Source organism: Portunus trituberculatus, chromosome 15 (genome assembly GCF_017591435.1).
Source record: "Portunus trituberculatus isolate SZX2019 chromosome 15, ASM1759143v1, whole genome shotgun sequence".
Lineage (NCBI taxonomy): Eukaryota > Metazoa > Arthropoda > Malacostraca > Decapoda > Portunidae > Portunus > Portunus trituberculatus.
In genome coordinates this window covers 14,628,629-14,636,128 of record NC_059269.1, presented here as the reverse complement: position 1 = coordinate 14,636,128, position 7,500 = coordinate 14,628,629, and the positions used below count along the sequence as shown (strand labels likewise).

The following is a 7,500-nucleotide window of genomic DNA, read 5'->3' as shown; positions in this document are numbered from 1 at the left end:
TATCAATATAGAAAACTAGATATTTATATTTTCTAAACCCAAAATAAAATATATAGGTTGTTTTTAATGTTTTGGGGCGTTTTCTTTTTTCTATTTTTTTTTGTAGGCGGTGGTTGAGTTGAATCCCATCCAGAAATAAAAAAAAATAATGTAAAAATAAAACTGAGTACCAAACATCCAGCTGGATTATAGTTCTACTTTAATTAGCGTCATAAAATACAAAACTTTTTAATTTCGAAGCATAAAATTTGTGCAGTGGCAAAAACCAAGTAATGATGGTCCTTTAATGATGATATATTTATGGGTTATCTGCAGAAAAAAAGTAAAAGAACATATGAATATGCAAATAAAGAATAATGATAACGCAGCTGAGTCGTAAATCGAGAGAGAGAGAGAGAGAGAGAGAGAGAGAGAGAGAGAGAGAGAGAGAGAGAGAGAGAGAGAGAGAGAGAGAGAGAGAGAGAGAGAGAGAGAGAGAGAGAGAGAGAGAGAGAGAGAGAGAGAGAGAGAGAGAGAGAGAGAGAGAGAGAGAGAGAGAGAGAGAGAGAGAGAGAGAGAGAGAGAGAGAATTCACGCTTGGCAGTGAATTCACGCTTGGCAGTGAATGTTTTCGGCCCGCAGGTAATTTGGTAATGGCGTTATTTGGTAGACAGGTCATCAGATAAACTGATTGTGCGGCACAAAACGTTTTATCAGTGATTTTTCTTTCTTTTCTCTTTTTTTCTTCTTTTTTAGCGCAACGCATACATTCGTTCCACTTCGCGCGAAAATGTCCGGCGCTTTACGAGAGAGAGAGAGAGAGAGAGAGAGAGTGAGAGAGAGAGAGAGAGAGAGAGAGAGAGAGAGAGAGAGAGAGAGAGAGAGTGAGAGAGAGAGAGAGAGAGAGAGAGAGAGAGAGAGAGAGAGAGAGAGAGAGAGAGAGAGAGTGAGAGTGAGAGTGAGTGTGTGTGTGTAAGGCAGTACAGTGGACACAACTGATGCTGACAGGAAATGAAGCGAGGAGGAAGAAAGGAAGGGTGGCGGTGAGTGTGAAGGGCGCCTAGTGACTTGATAACCGAGGTGAGTGAGCAACGTGAAAGGAGAATGGTGTATGAAGGGAAAGTGAGGACACCGCTTCCTTGCTGGTGGTGGTGGTGGTGGTGGCTGAGGCACTAGATGGAGCGTGAGTGAATGAATCTTTCCGGGAATATGGAAGGTTTGTTATGCTTTAGTTAAGCTGATAAGGATGGGATACAAGGCAACCTGTCACCACAAACTGCTCTCGCTGGCGTGGCGTCTGGTCATGATCTTTTCTATCCATCTGAAAGAGATGTAGGTGAGTCTGCCTAACCGTGGATGGTTCGAAACACGTAACTGAGTATGCATGAAAGAAATTCCAGAAAAGTGTTTTTTTCTGCAACAGGAAGAAAAAAAAATTCTTTTCAGCCAAGAGGAAAAGTTGTTTCCTTCCGCAGCATAAGAAAGAATAATCTACCAGGCACTGAGTAAGAGAAGGCTTACTCTCATTAACAGCAAGAAAAGCGAATACTTCCACCGGAAACAAAGGAGAGAAAAAAAAATTTCCTCCACGCCACTGAAAAAAGCTCTCGCAGCACAGGTAAATCATGTTATCTCTTATTACAAGGAAAACTGAAACTCTCTCTCCTTCAATGAAGTATAGGGAGATTTGTCCATATATAGTCATTGGTAAGAAGACAGTGTTCCCTTTCAGTACATGGAAAAACTCTCAATCCCTCTTATTGTATAGAGTAAAACTTATCGATCTACCCAGAAGGAAGGTATCTTGGCATAACATGGGTAAAGAATGTCACTCTTCTCATCACATGAAAGGAAAGACATCCTTCCTGTTACTGGGAAAATGCCTCCCTACTGTAAAGGTAAATAATAGAGGAAAAAGTATTCCCTCCGAACACAAAGGAGAAATGTCGTTCCCCTCATCACACGGAAGAAGTGTCCTCTCTCTGCCGCGAAGAGAAAATACTTCCCTTCTACACAGACCAAAAGAGAGAAGGAAGGAAGAAAGAAAGAAATAAGTTAAGAAAAAGTCCGCTCATGCAGGGGAAATTTCGTGATAGCAAAAGTCTCCCAAAAGAAATACCGAAAGGTTTGCTCGCTCACACACACACACACACACACACACACACACACACACACACACACACACACACACACACACACACACACACACACACACACACACACACACACACACACACACACACACACACACACACACACACACACACACACACACACACACACACACACACACACACACACACACACACACACACACACACACACACACACACACACACACACACACACACACACACACACACACACACACACACACACACACACACACACACACACACACACACACACACACACACACACACACACACACACACACACACACACACACACACACACACACACACACACACACACACACACACACACACACACACACACACACACACACACACACACACACACACACACACACACACACACACTTAGACTCACACATAAAACACACACACACACACACACACACACACACACACACACACTTAGACTACACACACACACACACACACACACACACACACACATAAAACACACACACACAAGTTTAGTCACCCTTATATAATGTAAAAGCATACAATATTAAAGGTTTGCATCTGATTTTGTGTTTTCTTCTACTATATGTATTCATAGAACATATCAAACAATGCAAATTCACTGGACAAAATATGTAAGTATTTGCATTCTGTTTACATTTTTCGCAAATGGAGGTCCAACTTATTGTAGTACCTTTATATTAGTAAATTACGTATGGGCAAATCTAGTTCAGTTTTATTCGTTTAGCAGATTTGTATTAGTCAATTTCTCCCAACATCACATGAAAAATTAAACCCAAAAACCTTCCACCCTGCTCGACGTTTGCTAGACATCCATTGCATTACGTAATTGCATTTTACTGCTCACAGTTAGTGACAACACACACCCTCACGTCTTTCTCCTTGTTGTTGAGCTCTTTTATTCATTGCATAGTGTTTTGCTTCATGGCAGAAAAGAAAAAGAGTTTAGCTGACAACGAAAACAAATTTTTCCTAGGTAGTTTCATATTTCATGTACATTGCCTCTCACTCTGTGCACCACACATGAAAACAATGAAATAATACACAAGTTTTATTACGATGTAAACCATTTTACCCTTTATAATCTAATAGGCAGAGCAGGGAAGCTCACCCTACTGGTTAAGGTCAGTGCTGAATGCATGTATTACTATCAGTATTTATTACAATTATTACTGTTAATTAGTAGGTAGACTAATTTGCTGTTCGGGTTACGGAAACTTCCATGACTTTGTTGCGCAGTCATGGAGAGAGAGAGAGAGAGAGAGAGAGAGAGAGAGAGAGAGAGAGAGAGAGAGAGAGAGAGAGAGAGAGAGAGAGAGAGAGAGAGAGAGAGAGAGAGAGAGAGAGAGAGAGAGAGAGAGAGAGAGAGAGAGAGAGAGAGAGAGAGAGAGAGAGAGAGAGAGAGAGAGAGAGAGAGAGAGAGAGAGAGAGAGAGAGAGAGAGAGAGAGAGAGAGAGAGAGAGAGAGAGAGAGAGAGAGAGAGAGAGAGAGAGAGAGAGAGAGAGAGAGAGAGAGAGAGAGAGAGAGAGAGAGAGAGAGAGAGAGAGAGAGAGACAGAGAGAGAGAGAGAGAGAGAGAGAGAGAGAGAGAGAGAGAGAGAGACAGAGAGACAGAGAGACAGACAGACAGACAGACAGACAGACAGACAGACAGACCGACCAAGAAAATGCCAAAATGAATACAGAAATATAGCAAGAGAAAGAAGTGAGTGCATGACGGCGAGCTGCTCATTTGCATGGCAGGTGCTTCAGATATCCCGCTCCCTTCCAGCAAGACCCGCTGCAAATGATGAGGTAACGGTGGCCGGGGGGGGGGTGTTGGATGGAGGAGAGGAGAGAGAACGAGAGAGAGAGAGAGAGAGAGAGAGAGAGAGAGAGAGAGAGAGAGAGAGAGAGAGAGAGAGAGAGAGAGAGAGAGAGAGAGAGAGAGAGAGAGAGAGAGAGAGAGAGAGAGAGAGAGAGAGAGAGAGAGAGAGAGAGAGAGAGAGAGAGAGAGAGAGAGAGAGAGAGAGAGAGAGAGAGAGAGAGAGAGAGAGAGAGAGAGAGAGAGAGAGAGAGAGAGAGAGAGAGAAAGGGTCTGTGCAGAGGGAAGGTGGAAGGAAGAATGAAAATGGAAGATAAAGAGGGTGAAAGGAAGAATGAGGATGGACGATAACAAAGGTGGAAGGAAGAAAGAGAACTTAAGAGGGGTAAGGAGAAAGAAAGAATGGAAAATTGAGAGAAAGATGAGGGAAAAGAAGGGAAAATAGAGATTGGAAAGGGAAAATAGTGAGGAGTGGTGGGAAGGTTAGCGAAGACAAACGAGATCGGAGGGAGAGGAAAAGAGGAAGTAGGGAAATGAGAGAAGTGAAAGCAAGGAAACTGATGAAAAAGAAAAAAAATGAAAAAGTTTACCAGAGTGTACAGGTTATAAGGCCTATAGCGCATATACTGAAACACTTCCGCTCCGCACCTTCACTACATATTTTCAAGGGGGTCTATCTAGTTGGTGACGCGGGTTTTTAAGGATGTTTCTGTAATTCTAATGACATGTTAAGGGGAGAGGCGTCGAAAATATCTATAATGGGTCATATTTCGCTTACGGTAATTCCAATTGGCTTCAAATCTTAGTATGTCGTTTGTGGGTGTACATGTAAGACACTCAAAATTTTATTAATAAGTTAGTTTTCTGCATTCTCAACGGGAAAAATACTCTTTAGAATTCGGCTAATCAATCGTCTCTATGATCTTTGAAAATGGTCGCTGTGAGAGAAGGGGAGCCTTTCTGAATATGGCCCTATGTTACCTGATTTCCACTACCTCATCTCATGGACAACTGCCAACACCATCATCACCACCACCATCACCACCACCACCAGCAAGATGTTGAAAGGTGTGACTGTCTTTCTGTGAGATCCAGCCTCTTATTTACAGCTCGCCCACTACACCACTCCTTTCCTTTCTTCTATCCACGAACATCTTCTCTTCATCCCTCCATCATACTTGTTTATACCCTCAGTTTTTCCCTTTCTCCCTTTTTTTTCCCTTGGAAGGTAAAATGTAGTTATAGTTTTTTCCCTCCACTTTTTTTCCTACTTAGTTTTTTTTTTACTTTTAATTTTTCTCTAGTTACGTCTTTTTTTTTTCTCTTTTCCTTGTTTCGCCATATTTCTCCACCTCCTCGTATTTTTTTTATTTCTAGTTTGCTTTCTCTTCAGTTCCCTCCTTTTCTTAATTTTCTTCGTTTTCCTCATATTTCTCCTCCTTCATCTAATCCTCCTCCTCTTCCTGCTCCCCCTTCTCCTCCTCCCAGACCTCCACTCCTCCTTCGCCATCGAGGGCACTTCAGCTGGCAAAGAACCAACATCTGGCTTTCGCTGTATATACCTGGATATTTTGAGTGTTGCAAGGCTCAACCACGAGGAGGAGGGGGAAAAGGAAAAGGAGGATGAGAAGGAGGCAAGAGAGAAAAAAAAAAACTTAGTCACCAGAACAATATCTTTAGATTTCTGTATTTATTTCCTACTCATCTTCACATTGTACAACTTTGTCACAAAATCATTTGCTCATCATCACTTTCCATCATTTATTCGCTATTTACTCCAGTTTTTCAGGAAAATACTTGGAGGGTTCAGGTGGTGGTGGCGATGGTGGTGTAATACGAGAGGCTTGAGGCGTGGATGCGGCAGCTTGTTAATAACGCAGGCGAGGGGGCGAGGCGAGCGAAAAAAAAAAAAAGGTAAAAAAGTGTGAAGAAAGCAAGGGGTGCAGCAAAAGAGAGGAATAGTCTCTTAGCTGTGGAGAAGAAAGGGATGCGAAGCGAAGGAAAAGAATGGCAAGAGAAGTGATGGGGCTGATAGCGTGAAGGGATAAAAGAGAGGGAGATAAAGAAGAAAAGATGATAAGAATGGCAAAGAAAAAGACAAAAAAAAAAAAACTAAGAGAGGGAGCAACAAAAGAGAAGAGAGCAGGAAGAAAATGAGAATACTAAACTGAGAACGGAGAATGAGAAGGGAAACTGGAAAGAAAAAAAAAAAAATAGCATAATCTATCAAAAATTCATTCATTCGTAACTTCATACATGGTAAAGTGAGAAATGTTTGTATCTCGACACGGAAAAAGAGACGAATGGAGAGGAAAAAAAAAAAAAAAAGTAGATGCATAATGATTCACAATTCTACACAAACAGCAAATCAGTTCACCATTTTATTCTGGCCGTGCGCTACTCAGTTCATTTCATTTATGAGTGAGCAATTACTTCACTAAAATTAAGAGTACATGCTCATTAAACAGCACCATTAGGCCAACTTCAGAGAGAGAGAGAGAGAGAGAGAGAGAGAGAGAGAGAGAGAGAGAGAGAGAGAGAGAGAGAGAGAGAGAGAGAGAGAGAGAGAGAGAGAGAGAGAGAGAGAGAGAGAGAGAGAGAGAGAGAGAGAGAGAGAGAGAGAGAGAGAGAGAGAGAGAGAGAGAGAGAGAGAGAGAGAGAGAGAGAGAGAGAGAGAGAGAGAGAGAGAGAGAGAGAGAGAGAGAGAGAGAGAGAGAGAGAGAGAGAGAGAGAGATTTTAATAAGGCAAAGAAAAGCAAACAACGTATGATTTCTTTGAACACACACACAGAGAGAGAGAGAGAGAGAGAGAGAGAGAGAGAGAGAGAGAGAGAGAGAGAGAGAGAGAGAGAGAGAGAGAGAGAGAGAGAGAGAGAGAGAGAGAGAGAGAGAGAGAGAGAGAGAGAGAGAGAGAGAGAGAGAGAGAGAGAGAGAGAGAGAGAGAGAGAGAGAGAGAGAGAGAGAGAGAGAGAGAGAGAGAGAGAGAGAGAGAGAGAGAGAGAGAGAGAGAGAGAGAGAGAGAGAGAGAGAGAGAGAGAGAGAGAGAGAGAGAGAGAGAGAGAGAGAGAGAGAGAGAGAGAGAGAGAGAGAGAGAGAGAGAGAGAGAGAGAGAGAGAGAGAGACGGGGAGACAACAAGGGCGTAGGTAGAACAAATGAAAGTACAGTGTGAGAGAGAATTTTAATAAGGCAAAGAAAAAGCAAACAACGTATGATTTCTTTGAACACACACACACACAGAGAGAGAGAGAGAGAGAGAGAGAGAGAGAGAGAGAGAGAGAGAGAGAGAGAGAGAGAGAGAGAGAGAGAGAGAGAGAGAGAGAGAGAGAGAGAGAGAGAGAGAGAGAGATATCTGTTACACCTACTGTATTTGAACCCTATCATGTAAAACCAAACCTATCTGCTAAGGGACACCTAATACGCCTTTGTGTCTATCAGCAAGCTTTTTTTTATTCCCCATTCTATTTCAAAACACGACGGGAATTTGAAAGCCAACACTTCTACGCTCGCTCAATGGAGATCAGATGACAAAATTTCATTGGTAGAACA

The 7,500-nt window shown here is 42.3% G+C and overlaps 1 long non-coding RNA gene across 2 annotated transcripts in view; it reads right to left on the bottom strand.

Annotated features, from left to right (window-relative positions):
* Positions 1–7,500, bottom strand: part of LOC123504171 — a 60,224-nt gene that overhangs the window by 17,727 nt on the left and 34,997 nt on the right. The gene's annotated exons all lie outside the window — the stretch shown is intronic.